Below are 14,599 nucleotides of genomic sequence, written 5' to 3'. Positions count from 1 at the left end.
CTAAAGAATAATTGACTTATAGGAATCAATGTGTTTTGTATTTCAGTAGGAATAAGAGTTTTCAACCAAATGAAAAAATTTGGGAAGCAACTGTAAACCAATGAGAGAGAGAGAGATGCAGAAGGTACAAAGCAATATCACATAGAAAATTATCCACCATGACTTTTCAAAGCTCTTTTCAGTGTCTTCACTTTTATAAATTGCATTTGTCCTACAATGGCCTATTGTAAATGGATATAGTCTCCTCTCCACACCACCACCACCATGCACTATTTCCATATTACTTTCTCATACTAAATTTTTTAGCAACAGGAGAATATAAATTCTGATTTATGCTTGGATTTTAAGCAACTGAAATTTAAAAGATAATTTATGATCATACTTGTTTTTATCAGATCAATTGAGTCTATGCTAATACCTTATAATTTCTGGTGTGGCCAATTTTACTTTTTAAATTTTTTTTCTAATTTTCAAAAATTTTTACTCTTAAATGCTTAAGGAAACATTCACAAGTACTTGAGGAAGTATATTCTTGGGCTCCTAAGAGTTGCATAGCACCAAATCTTAGTGATTTAAAGAGATTGGACATTTAAAATAATCTTTTTAAAAAGGTAATTTCCATCAAAGAATTTTCCTTTAATTAACTTAAATAGAAAACAAATGAACTTCAGTTAATTAAAGCCCTAACTAACTGGATTCCTCTTGCTCTCCATACATTCCACTTTGGGGGAAAGGAGATCTGACTTTGATCTTTATATCCCATCCAGCTTCTATCTAATCTTTTTCTTCTCCTCAATAAAACTTCTTGAAAAATTTGTTTATACTTTTGACTCTACTTCCTTACCACTTATTGTTTTCTCAATCCCTTATAACATAATTCTCACTCCACAATTTCTACTGAAATTATTCAGTCAAAAAGCACAAAAAAATGCCTCAGTTCTTAATCCAGTGATCTTTATTCAGTCCCTAAAGAAGAATAGATCATGGATCATAACCTGTGTGCTAGAAGAGACTTCCAAGGTCACCTAGACCAATCTTTTCATTTTAAAAGATAATAGATATATAGATTTAATAGATAAGCTAACACCCAGAGTGATAAAGTGATTTACTCAAAGCCATACAGTAAATTAAGTGGCAGAGCTGAGATTCAAACTTAGTTCCTTCAACTCCAAATCCAGAATTCATTCCACTACACAATGTCTTTGTAACATTTGACTTGCTGACCACTACCTCCTCCTGCACATTATCTCTTGCCTTGGTCTATAAAATATTGACCTATCTTGGTTTCCTTTTCTCTTTCTAAGATTGCCACTGCTGGCCAGAAACTGGAAACTGAGTGGATGTCCATCAGTTGGAGAATGGCTGAATAAATTGTGGTATATGAATATTATGGAATATTATTATTCTGTAACAAATGACCAACAGGATGATTTCAGAAAGGCCTGGAGAGACTTACATGAACTGATGCTGAGTGAAACGAGCAGGGTCAGGAGATTATTATATACTTCAACAACAATACAATATGATGACCAATTCTGATGGACCTGACCATCCTCAGCAATGAGATGAACCAAATCAGTTCCAATGGAGCAGTAATGAACTGAACCAGCTATGCCCAGCGAAAGAATTCTGGGAGATGACTAAAAACCATTACATTGAATTCCCAATCCCTATATTTTTGCCCACCTGCATTTTGAATTTCCTTCACAGGCTAATTGTACAATATTTCAGAGTCCGATTCTTTTTGTACAGCAAAATAACGGTTTGGTCATGTACACTTATTGTGTATCTAATTTATATTTTAATATATTTATCATCTACTGGTCATCCTGCCATCTGGGAGAGGGAGTGGGGGGAAGGAGGGGAAAAATTGGAACAAGATATTTGGCAATTGTCAATGCTGTAAAGTTACCCATACATATAATCTGTAAATAAAAGGCTTTTTAAAATAAATAAATAAATAAGATTGCCACTGCTGGTCACTCCTCGTCTTCCAGATCCCTTATTATAGGTGCCCAAAGTTCCGTCCTTAACATTCGTCTTTATATGACAATTTTATTTTTTCTTGTGATTCAGCTATTTGTCTTGTTGTTCAGTCATGTCTGATTATTCATGACCCCATTTGGGGTTTTCTTGGCAAAGATATTGGAATGGTTTGCCATTTCCTTCTCTAGCTCATTTGACAGATGAGAAAACTGAAGCAAACTGGGTTAAGTGACTTGCTCAGTGTCACACAGTTTGTGTCTGAGATCAGATTTGAATTCAGGGAGATAAGTCTTCTTGACTTCAGACCCTCTGTCCACATCATAATCTAAATGCTGGTTTCAGTTATTACAGATATGTAAAATGCTTCCAAGTCTTCATGGCTATTTCCAATTTCTTTCTCAAGATCCAAATCCATATTTTTAATTGCTATAAAACAAAATTTCCACTTTCATATCCTACTATCATATCTACTTCATCATGTCCAAAATTGAACTTATCTTCCCTTACAAACCTGTTCCTTACTTGACCTTCCCTGTGTCTCTTATAGCATCCCTATTTATTCGGTCTCCCATGTTCAAAATCTTGATTTTTTTCTTCTTTTCTTATCTCTCCCTCTGTCATATATAATTATTACCAAATGCAATACAGCTCATTCTATTCTATTTCCACTCCCTCTGTTTTAGTAAAGGCCCTAATTACTACCTGGTACATGGATGATTAGAATACCTTTCTTATATATCTTCATACTTTAACTCTCTTCCTTCCATACTTCATTTCACTACTACATTAATTTTGGTTATGCATGATCTGATCACATCACTATTCTGCTAAAAAATCCTTCATGACTTAATTGTCTATCCAGGTTAAGCCCCTTAGGTTGACATAGAATTTCCTCCTCAGATTGACAGCATCCTACCTTTTCATCTTTAACTCATTTAACTCCATTCTATACTTTCTAGTTCAAGTGAAATATCTTCATCATTCCTCCATCACCGTATTTCTCCCCTATCCTTTGTTCACACTATTCCATATATCTGGAAGATTGTCTACACTTTCTTTTCATTATCATCCTTCAAAGCCCAACTCAAATGTCAACTCTTCCATGAAGCCTTTGTTAATAATAGCAAAATCCACCCCCTACATACTCCCATCACACACGCACAGGCTGGGCCAGTTTTTTCTTAAAATGTATACTTGCTAAATTGTCCTTTCCATGCTATTGTCAAATAAATTTCTAGTTGTTAATTAGACAACTAGGGTTAGGGGTGCAAGTATCTCATTTCATTCTACTTGCAAGACTGGCCTGAATTAGACCTAGTCTAGAATATCTGTCATTAGTCAGAAAGATTGGATAGTCATGAACTTGTAGCCAACCTCATGGTGGAAGTGGGGAAATAATAATAACGAGCTTTGCACCCACCTGCTTCAGATGTACTTTGGGACCCATGTCATGAGAGGGCCTCCACTAACTCTGTGGGAATTAGAAAGTAGATTGTCAGTAGGAATTCAGCAACCAGAGATAGATGGGAATATGTCTGAGGTCTTTAGGAACCATTTCCATTGACGATGTGTTTTAAGTTGACATTTGTTTAGTTTGAATAGTTTTTATTGAAGGTAATAATGATCTCTAGGTCTATCATCTTCGGTTGATCTGAGCCCTTCCTAAAGACTGAACTTAGGAGTTGTCTCAAGAACTTAATGTTTAGTGAATTAAGTGCTTGGAATTTTTTACATTATATTTAGGATGTTACATCTTATTAGTGGAAAGTCCTGGGAGAAACAATTTGAAAGGTCGGTGTATGACTCCTCCAGGATCCCAAAGGCCTTTCTGAAATTGGTGATATGAATAAATGTGCCAGATATGGCCCCCACTTAATTTTCTGAGGAAGAAAAGGTTGTATCAATATTAGATGTGATAATACTTATAAAGTACTTAGCAAAGAATATGACACATAGCAGGTACTTAATAAATGCTTGTTCCCTTCCTTCCCTTTTAGAGGACAGGATGCTGCTTTTTTCACTCTAGAACCATGGTTGTCTTTGCCAGTTAGATATAGGTAAGTTAACTCATTGAAAAGGATCCCAGTACAAACCCTGAGAGATAAATTAAAATAACTTTGTGTTATCACCTCACACTCATTTACTTGGAAAATGCAATCAAAAGTAATAAAACTCAATGATGGAGGAGCCAAGGAGGTTATGGAAGTAGCTAGATAAGGCAACAGATAAAGTGCAGAGTCTGGATTTGGGAAGACCTGAGTTCAAGTCTACTCTCAAATATTTACTAGTTATATGATCCTTTCAACATTCCAACAGAAAAAGCAATTGATAGACTCTGGCGGCTAGACCATGAACCCTAGAGAAAACTGAGTCTGCATTATATTTTATGCTTTGTGTCTCTTTTTCTTGAACAGAAGTGGGAAAACAGTGATTTTTGAGATGGATAGTCATAGGCTTTAAGCCAATGCTGAGCCCAATATGGTGAGATGGCAGCGGCACCCATGCCCATCCCTTGACCTTGACATTGGAAGTATCAGTGACCTAAGCCTTCCCAGAGGGACAGAGGCAGCACTAAGGCTGTGGAAGTGGTGTAAGAGGCATAGGGGAGGAGAAAGAGAGAGAAAGTGACAGACAGAGCCTCCCTCACCTCCAAACAAAGGCAGCATTAGTACCCATGGCTGCAGCTAGCAGCTCTTAGCTCTGGAACAAAAGGCTAGGGGAATATTGTAGGCCAGGCCTGATTTAGGCCAATCTGAGGTTCAGATTCACGACTGGAATGAAATGAAATATTCTATTCAGTCATTTTTTTCTGTCATATCTGGATTCTTTGTGACCCCATTTGGTGTTTTCTTGGCAAAGATACATTTTCTTCTCCAGTTCATTTGACAAGTGGGGAAACTAATGCAAGCAAGGTTAAATGACTTGGCAGGGTGACATCCCTAGAAAGTGTCTGAGGTCAGACTGAATTTAGGAAGATGAGTCTTCCTGACTTCAGGTCCAACACTCTATTCACTGAGCCACCTCGTTGCTCCAGCTTCATCTATGTAACAGTTGATAAAAGAAACTCTATAAGCTTTGCTTAACAAGACTTGGAAAGGATATTCAGCAAGGATATAGCACTGATTCAAATGCCTCTGCATTTAACATGGTGCTATGTCAATTGGAAACATATGCAAGGTATTGGGGAGGAAGCATTGATTCCATGGTCACTGGTTTTGTACTTAGACAACCAAGAAGTCATGTCAGTAGGTTAAGTGTTGACCTCTTGGACCAATTAAATCTTGAGGGAGGTTTCAAAATCTTTTAAGGAAAATTTAGTCTAGTCTTCAATGGAATAGATTTTGTTTTTCATTATATACAAATGTGTAATGATCTTTCTTCTCACACTTTCATATAATGATTTATTTGTACTTCTCTTAAGATTCCATCACATATTCATTTGTATTATAGTTCATTTTGTGTATATCATCTCATCTCCTGAACTGTAAGTTCCATGAAGGTAAGGAACTATTTATTATCAATTTTTAAGATGTAATCATATAGCAAAAACTTAAAATAGAATGACAAAAGTAATTAAACTTGTCAAATAACTACAAGTTTATATTAATCTAAGCATATAAAATATCATAACTTTTTATCATGAAGAGTGATTTTTGCTTAGGATCATATAACTAATAAATATCTGAGAGCAGACTTGAACTCAGGTCTTCCCGAATCCAGACTCTGCACTTTATCTGTTGCCTTATCTAGCTACTTCCATAACCTCCTTGGCTCCTCCATCATTAAGTTTTATTACTTTTGATTGCATTTTCCAAGTAAATGAGTGTGAGGCGATAGCACAAAGTTATTTTAATTTATATCTCATTACTATTTAAAGTCATTTTTCAAATAATTATAATTTCTATTTTCTCTTTTTTAAATTGTCCACTCATATTCTTTGGTCATTTATAGGTTTTGGAGTAGGGGCTATATTTGTAAATCTTTTAAAATTCCTTATAATATTAAAGTTGACATTTTGTAACAGGAAACTTTCAAAGTCTTATTTTTATTAATATCTCTCATTTCTAATCATTTTTTATTTCTAAATGCATTACTCTCTCCTCCCCTAATCTACCCTGCAAGCATCTTTTTAAAGAAGGATTTAAAAAGCAAGAGAAGATACTCAGAGAAGGAATTGATTGTGTCTGAATACAGATTGAAGCATTCTCTATTTCTCTCTCTCTATTTTTAATTTAATTTTTCTTGAGGGTTTTTATTTTCATTAGGGTGGAAGATCTATGTTTTCTTTCACAATTTAATTTTTATGGAAATGTTTTGCATAACTTCACATGTGGTTTCTTAATTGTGAGTGGAGATGAGGGAGAGAACCTAGAACTCAAAAATCTTTTTTTTCTAAGACAATTGGGGTTAAGTGACTGCCCAGGGTCACACAACTAGGAAGTGTTAAGTTAAGAGACCAGATTTGCACGCAGAGCAGGTCCTCCTGGTTTCAGGGCTGGTGGAACTCAAAAATCTTTAAAAACAGATGCAAAAAAATTATTTTGAATATAACTGGAGAAAAATTAAATAAATTTTTTTAAAGCAAGAGAAGGAAAAAAATCTCAGCAAAATCGATCACTATTCAAGAATGGCAGACAATATATACAATATACTATATCCATAGTCCCCACCTTCACAAAGAAAGAGGGGAATTTTCTCAATTTTTCTCTGCATTAAAGCTTGGTCATTATGATTACCCAGTGCTTGACAAGCAGTAGAAGCTACTAGGTATAAAATTACCTATTATATTCTGCTTGCACTTTTCAGATAATTATCCTCCTCTCCAACATTCTTTTTAAGAAAATTTCTTCATGAAGTGTTACCTGTATCACCTCATTTACTTGCAATCACTCATTTCCAACAACATCCCATCTTTATTCATGGATATAAAAGGTTTCCCAAAGGTTTTAAGTAGTTTTAAGCTATTGAGGTTATTTAAGGTATTAAAGCTTAAAAGTGTACTAAGACTTTTGGGGCACCCTGTACTTCTGTGCTTGTATTAATATGTATTTTGGATATGGAGGAAGCATATATCATTAATTTTTTATTATGTGTTTACCTTGTTGACAAAGAGACAGGATTGTATTTTCTGTTTCTTTTTTATACTTTCTCAGAATTAATTGCTCTATGTAGTTGAATACTCAAAAAAAAAAAAAACCCTGACAATTCCTTCCTGATCTAATTTATTCTCACTACCACCATCACCATCACCAGCCCTAGTAACAGATGTTGCATGTTCTGAAAATCTGATCACAGTTGACCTTTTTTTGTGCAAAGCCACTAGTTTTCAAAAAAGAGTACAAAATGTGTGCCTCTCTAGTTTCACCTTTCCCTTTTTATGAAATAGAACATCTTATCCTTTGGCTCTAGTCTTTTACATTAAAATGAAAGATAATATTCCCTACTGTCTTATTTATTTTCAAAGTACCACAGTCTTTTTGCTTTGGAGCTTCCAAAAGTTATTTGTTTTTCTTTAACTAAGTCCTTGTTTCTATGGTCTGGCCTACTTATTGAATTTTCTTTAGTTAATAATTTCATATCCATATTTGCAGTTAAAACTGTCTCTTTTTTGGTTTTTGATCTGTTTAGAAAACGTTTGGTCATTTAGTCATGGCTATAGTTAAGTTTATTTATTTTCCAGGGAAAAACTGGTTCTTAACGTAATATGGTTGTCTGGTTAATGTAAAGTCTATTCATTTATTTAACCAAACTTCAAAAGTATTAACTTCACATAAGTTCAAAAGGCAGAAGAATTTCAGAATTAAATAAAAGAAATTTATAAATTATAATAATAAATTCTGAGTTCTATTTATAGTAATAGCTAGTGATAATGCTATTATTTTCCCCCCTACGGCCCAACTAAATGCAATCCAATTAATTCATGGAAAGTGAAAAACAAAAATACTCTGGAAATTTTCAGGACCTTGGACAGCTAAAAATAGACTTGAAATTGTATAGTAGTGGTGTGAATATGTAATATATTTCTATTTTAAAAGTTCTTTTCATGTGTATTTTGAAGCTATAATGGGAATATCAGTCTGGATGATATAAAAAATTTCTGATAGGGCTTGAGGGCTTTCTATACATGAATGGAAAGTTAAATGACTTATCCTAAAGTGCCTAAATCAGATAATTTCCTTGTAATTTTTCTTCATCTAGTTTGTTATACTTCCCATAAAAAACTGATAAGATATGCTATTTCAGAGCATATGTATGCTGCTATACATATTTGAATTTCACATGGCAACATGAATATGATCATGATCTCATATAACTGTAGCATCAAATTGGGCTATTTAGGGGTAAATGTGCACCCTTGAATCACTTCCACAAATGCTTGTAATATTCAGAGAGCATACTGAAACAAACTTTTTTATAGGACCATATAAATTAGAGCCATGTGACATTTTGACTATTTGAAAAAAACTGGCATTTATGCAAGAAAAAGTTACTAGGAATTTCTGGAAAAGTTATTTTGACTCAAAAATTTTACAGAGATTTTATCCTATGGAGATTACAGACAACAAGAAAAGACAAATATATATATATATATATGTATATATATATATATATAATACATCAAACATACATACTATATATATATGTTTGATGTATTTTATTCAGAAAAAAGATAAAAACAAAATATATAACAAAAGTTGCAGAATGGCTAAACAAATCATGGTATATAAATGTAATATGATATAAATTCTCCATAAGAAATTACAAATATGGAGAATTCAGAAAAATTTGAGAGAATATGATACAGACCAAGGAAAGCAATGCCAGGAGAAAATGAAACAATGAAGTCAAATGAAAATGTCTGTCACAATATAACTAGAATCAACATAGAAAAATAGAAAATATATATAATATTTTAACCATATTTCCCATAATTAGAGGTCACTTCCTTTTCTGTTAGTAATTGAATCAATTTTTTTTTCTCATGGATTGTACTTTGATGGGGTTGTGCTGCTGTTGTTTTGAACTGGTGTTGTCATTAATATTGGGGATTCCCAATGTGGAGAATCCTTCAATCAGCGCAGTTGAGTACCTGCCCTGCAATTTATAAAGTTTAAAAAATTTATCTAAGGCATTGAAATGTTAAATGACCTTTCCATGTCCACACACAGCTGCCATATATTAGAGGTGAGACTTAGGTCTTCCTGACTCCTAAATCAGAAAGAATATACTTGGTTAGTAAAGGAGATTTACTGATTTGTTTGTGGAGAAGTGTATATATACTGGTATGTCAAAATTAAATGTTTCACTAATTTTTTCAAAGAATTTAAATGATTATAGATACAAATAGCACATTTAATATCGTATCTATGCTATATGATAAATTACAATACTATGAATAAAAACCCCCTTGAGGAATTTTGGGAAAAATTATCCAATGAAGAATAATTAAATATCTACAGTGCAGCACAGAGCATTCACAAGAATGCTTTCTTGTGGGAGTCACTATTGTCTTCCCTTATATTAAGCAATCATTTGGAAAAAACACAATTATTCCCAGTCTACAATTGCATATCTGCAGTATCAATTACCTGGAGTTTGTCCATTCTGTATCTGCAGGCAATAATAAGAAGATTTATGTTCATGTATCTGCTAAAGAAACAAAAGCCAAACTACTTGATTTCCTACTAAATCTTTTTTGATGTAGGATTAGGATATCCAAATGGATTTTTAGCTATACTATATAAAAAACTGCAATGAGGTAAGGTTTTATCAAGACTCAACCTGGAATTTGTGATTAAAGAAGAACTGGAGAACATTACTGATCACAAAATAGATCATTTTGATTACATTAAGTTAAAAAGTTTTTGTACAAACAAAACTAATGTAGACAAGATTACAAGGGAAGCAATAAACTGGGGAAACACTTTTATATTCAAAGGTTCTGATAAAGGCCTCATTTCTAAAGTATATAGAGAATTGACTCAAATTTATAAAAAAAAAAATCAAGCCATTCTCCAATTGATAAATGGTTAAAAAAAGTGAACAGACAATTTTCAGATGAAGAAATTGAAACCATTTCTAGTCATATGAAAAGGTGCTCTAAATCACTATTGATCAGAGAAATGCAAATTGAGATAACCACTACACACCTCTCAGATTGGTTAAGGCGACAGGAAAAGATAATGACGAATGTTGGAAGGGATATGGGAAAACGGGGTCACTGATACATCGTTGGTGGAACTATGAATGTATTCAACAATTGTGGGGAGCAATTTGGAACTATGCTCAAAAAGTTATCAAACTGTGCATACCCGTTGACCCAGCATTGTTACTACTGGACTTATATCCCAAAGAGATCTTAAAGGAGGGAAAGGGACCTGGATGTGCAAAAATGTTTGTGGCAGCTCTTTTTGTAGTGGCTAGAAATTGGAAACTGAATGGATGCCCATCTATTGGAGAATGGCTGAATAAATTATGGCATATGAATGTTATGGAATATTATTGTTCTTAAGAAATGACCAGCAGGATGATTTCAGAGAGGCCTGGAGAGAAATACATGAACTGATACTAAGGGAAATGAGCAGAACCAGGGTTCATTATACACAGCAACAACAAGACTATATAATGATCAATTCTGATGGATATGGCTCTTTTCAACAATGGGATGATCCAAATCAGTTCCAATTGTTCAGTGATGAAGAGAGCCATCTACACCCAGAGAGAGGACTGTGGGAATTGAATGTGGACCACAACATAGAATTTTCACTCTTTTTGTTATTGCTTGCTTGCATTTTGTTTTCTTTCTCAGGTTTTTTTTCCTTCTTGATCCAATTTTTCTTGTGCAGCAACTCTATAAATATGTATACATATATTGGATTTAACATATATTTTAACATATTTAACATATATTGGACTACTTGCCATCTAGGAGAAGGGGTAGGAGGAAGGAGGGGAAAATTTAGAACAGAAGGTTTTGCAAGGTTTAATGCTGAAAAATTACCCATGCATATGTTTTGTAAATAAAAAGCTTTAATTAAAAAAAAGAAAATCCTATACTCAAAAATCTTAAAAAAAAAAAAAGAAAAGAAAGAAAGAAAGAAAGAAAAGAAAAGAAAAGACTCAATCTGATTTTCAAATGATTAGTTTTCCATTTTCCAAAGGGAGTAAAGGACTCATAAAGCAATCTGGTGGCCCTCAATTTCAATATTTTCCCCTATGATCAATTATAGAGGCCATCAGTTCTAGAAAATAAATGATAATGTTAATAGCAAATATTTATATAGCACTTTCAGATTTACAAAGTGTTTTTCTCTCTGCAGCTCTGCACAGCAGGCACTGTCATGAATATATTAGTAGCTTCATTTTTACAGATTAAAAATCTAAGGCTCAGATAAATTCAATGACTGGCCTGTAGACTTAAAGCTAAGTTAAGTAGCAAATGTGAGAATTGAATCCAGGTCTTCAGCAGAAGATCTGTATTCTCTTTCTTTTGCCTTTTTATAAAATTGGATGGTTAGTGAAGGGAGCTTTTTTGGTTTTCCTTTCACCAATGATAAAACTAGTATTTTATTTCCTCCATGATACAAACAGGCGAACTAGAGTGAATTTTTAAAACTGCCATAAGAATGTGACATCCAGTAGATCATCTTATAAAGAAACATGCTAAATGAAAAATTAGATATTTCCAAATCATTAGAACCTCTATGTACTATCCATTTTATAAATATCTTTATATATTGTTTTCCTCCATTTAAATCCTTATCTAAAACTTCATTTTGTTCTGCAGATGACCTGGAGTTATTGAGGAATCATTGATATGATCTTGGTAATGAGCTTTATATCTGCTATCCACAGACCAACTGAAGTGTTCAGAGAAGCTCATCAGTTTTGTTATGTACTATCCATTTTATAAATATCTTTATATATTGTTTTCCTCCATTTAAATCCTTATCTAAAACTTCATTTTGTTCTGCATATGACCTGGGGTTATTGAGGAATCATTGATATGATCTTGGTAATGAGCTTTATATCTGCTATCCACAGACCAACTGAAGTGTTCAGAAAAGCTCATCAGTTTTGTTGGTCAAAGAATAACAAAAAAAAAAAAAAATTTGGCCACTGAAACTCTCAAAGACTTGTAGAATGAATGCATTATGCCTTAATGGAGAGAGTGCTTATACTTACCAAAAAAAACCATGTCTTCTTGAAGTGTATTTGCTTTAGGTTTTACTAGTTCTGATTAATAATTACATTTAGGTACATTTTTTAAAATTTCCACTTTGTATGCTTAAAGTAAAAATGAAAAAAACCTTTTTTAACCTAAAAAAGGAAGTAACTCATTAAGGATATGCTTGCTCAAGCCAGATTCTTCATCTTATAAAAAAATTAACATCTACATTTATTTAAAAAAAGAATCTCATTTGCTATGCATCAGCATGACCTTGGTGCTCAAAAGCTATGCCAGCAGAGCACAAAGTCTGATGGTCTCTGACAAAACAGATAAAACTTCAAGTCAATGCCTGGTTATTGACTATATTCTGGTTCAATATAATCTCTAATAAGTGCCAACTTTCTGCAAGGAATTGTGCCTGGACCAAGAAGAAAAATTTAAATTCTATCCTCAAGGAACTTGCATTCTACTGATGCAGGGTAAGAGGGCAACAGGCTATGATCTGGACACAAAGAAGTATCACACAAGATGAGAAGTGATGAAGGAAAAAAGGTACAAAAAAGTGGTCTAGTGATATATTAAAAGAAAGAAAAAAATTTCAATACAGAATTGACAATTGTTCTGAGTCTTAAAGAAAGATAAGGATTCTAACTGATGAAGTTTATGAAAGAACATATCATAAATATGGAAGATGACCCCTGTAAATGCATAAAGACAAGACATAAGCTCCATAGTTCAGGTAATGTTCTAGTTTGGATGGAATGTTGAGTACATAAAAAGTAGTAATATGAAATACTTCTCCATCCTCCCTCTTTTTTGTTCTAGCTCCACTTTTAGGGCTCCTCCATTCTCCTTTTCCCTTGACGTTTCTTCCAGATTGTAGCAAGAGTAAGTATTTTTACTTCTCCATCCCAGGAACAGTAATGCACCTTTTAGCAGAAACACATGGAAATAGTATGCTTGCACATGATCAGAAATTGTAAGTTAAGAACAATGATCAAGGGTTTCAACTTCTTTAGGAATTTTCTGATGTAGCCTGTTCCCTGGAGAAGGAGAGAATAATCCCATGTGCATTCTACTTGAAGAACAAAGCCAATGTGCTATTGACACAGAGTAGATCTGATTTTTAAAAAGGAGCATACATACCTTTCTTTTTATTCCTTTTTTTCCTTTTTTTATTATAGCTTTTTATTTACAACATACATGCATGGGCAATTTTACAGCACTGACCTACCAAACCTTTTGTTCCAATTTTTCCCCTCCTTCCCCCTACCCCCTGCCCCAGATATTAGGTTGACCAATATATGTTAAATATGTTAAAGTATAAATTAAATACAATATTAGTATACATGTCCAAACAGTTATTTTGCTGTTCAAAAAGAATTGGACTTTGAAATAGTGTACCAATAAGCCTGTGAAGGAAATCAAAAATGGCATGCCTACCTTTCAAAGCAAATATAAACCATAGAATAGAACTACAAATCTTTGGGCATTTTATAAGACTGGAAAAGTGGTATTGCCAAAATGACAAGTTGTTGCCTGATATCAATGCTCAATTCAGTTTTCCACACAAATCCCCAGCAAGTACTCTATGAGTCATATTAGTGCCTAATTTTTTGTAGTTTCTTCATGCTTGTAGCTTCAAGAACTATGAGTTCTTGTCATCTTATTCATTCTGTGGGGTGAAATAAAAAGTTTCATATCTAGTATGCATTTCATACACTGGGTACTTTGCAAGAGTTAAAGAATCTATTAACCATAATTAGAGAAAACTTAGATAAAAGCTATACCTAAACTTTATTTTTGTGTATTTTCCTGGAATAAAACTCTGGGTTTGGGACTCAGCCAAAGAGAGAAATAGTCATTCTTATTCCCCCAGATCAGAACCTGGTTTTATATGTCTTTTGAGGAACAGCTTACATGTATATATTTGCTTATTTGTAAACAAGTTGTTTTCTCCCACTAAGCTATAAATTCTCCTTAAAGGCAGGGAATAGTTGCATTTTGTTCTTGTATGCCTAGCACATAATGGGTGTTTAATAACGACTTGAATTAAATTTAACAATGCCAGCAAACTTCAATAGAATGGAGTTGGATGTGGAGAGCTTTAAAAAAAAGGCTAAAGAATCTGTATTGTGTTTTATAGGTAACAAGAAATCACTGACAACTTTTGAGTAGAAGTAGCTTAATCAGACCTATATCCCCAAAAGATTATTATGGCTGCTTTACGAAATATGAACTATAAGTGAGGAGATAAGGAAATCTGTTAGGAGGCTGTTGTAGCAGTCCAAAAAAGAGATGTCATAGGCTTTAACTAGAGTATCCCTTTCAATGTAGAGAATTCAAAAATCTCCCTTCACCCACCACCCAATTTTATAAAAAGGCAATTAGAAAGAGAAAACAGATCCTAACTCAGATCTTTCTGGCTCCAGGCAAGATACT

Source organism: Sarcophilus harrisii, chromosome 2 (genome assembly GCF_902635505.1).
Source record: "Sarcophilus harrisii chromosome 2, mSarHar1.11, whole genome shotgun sequence".
In the NCBI taxonomy this organism is placed as follows: domain Eukaryota; kingdom Metazoa; phylum Chordata; class Mammalia; order Dasyuromorphia; family Dasyuridae; genus Sarcophilus; species Sarcophilus harrisii.
Note: the sequence above shows the minus strand (reverse complement) of the source record.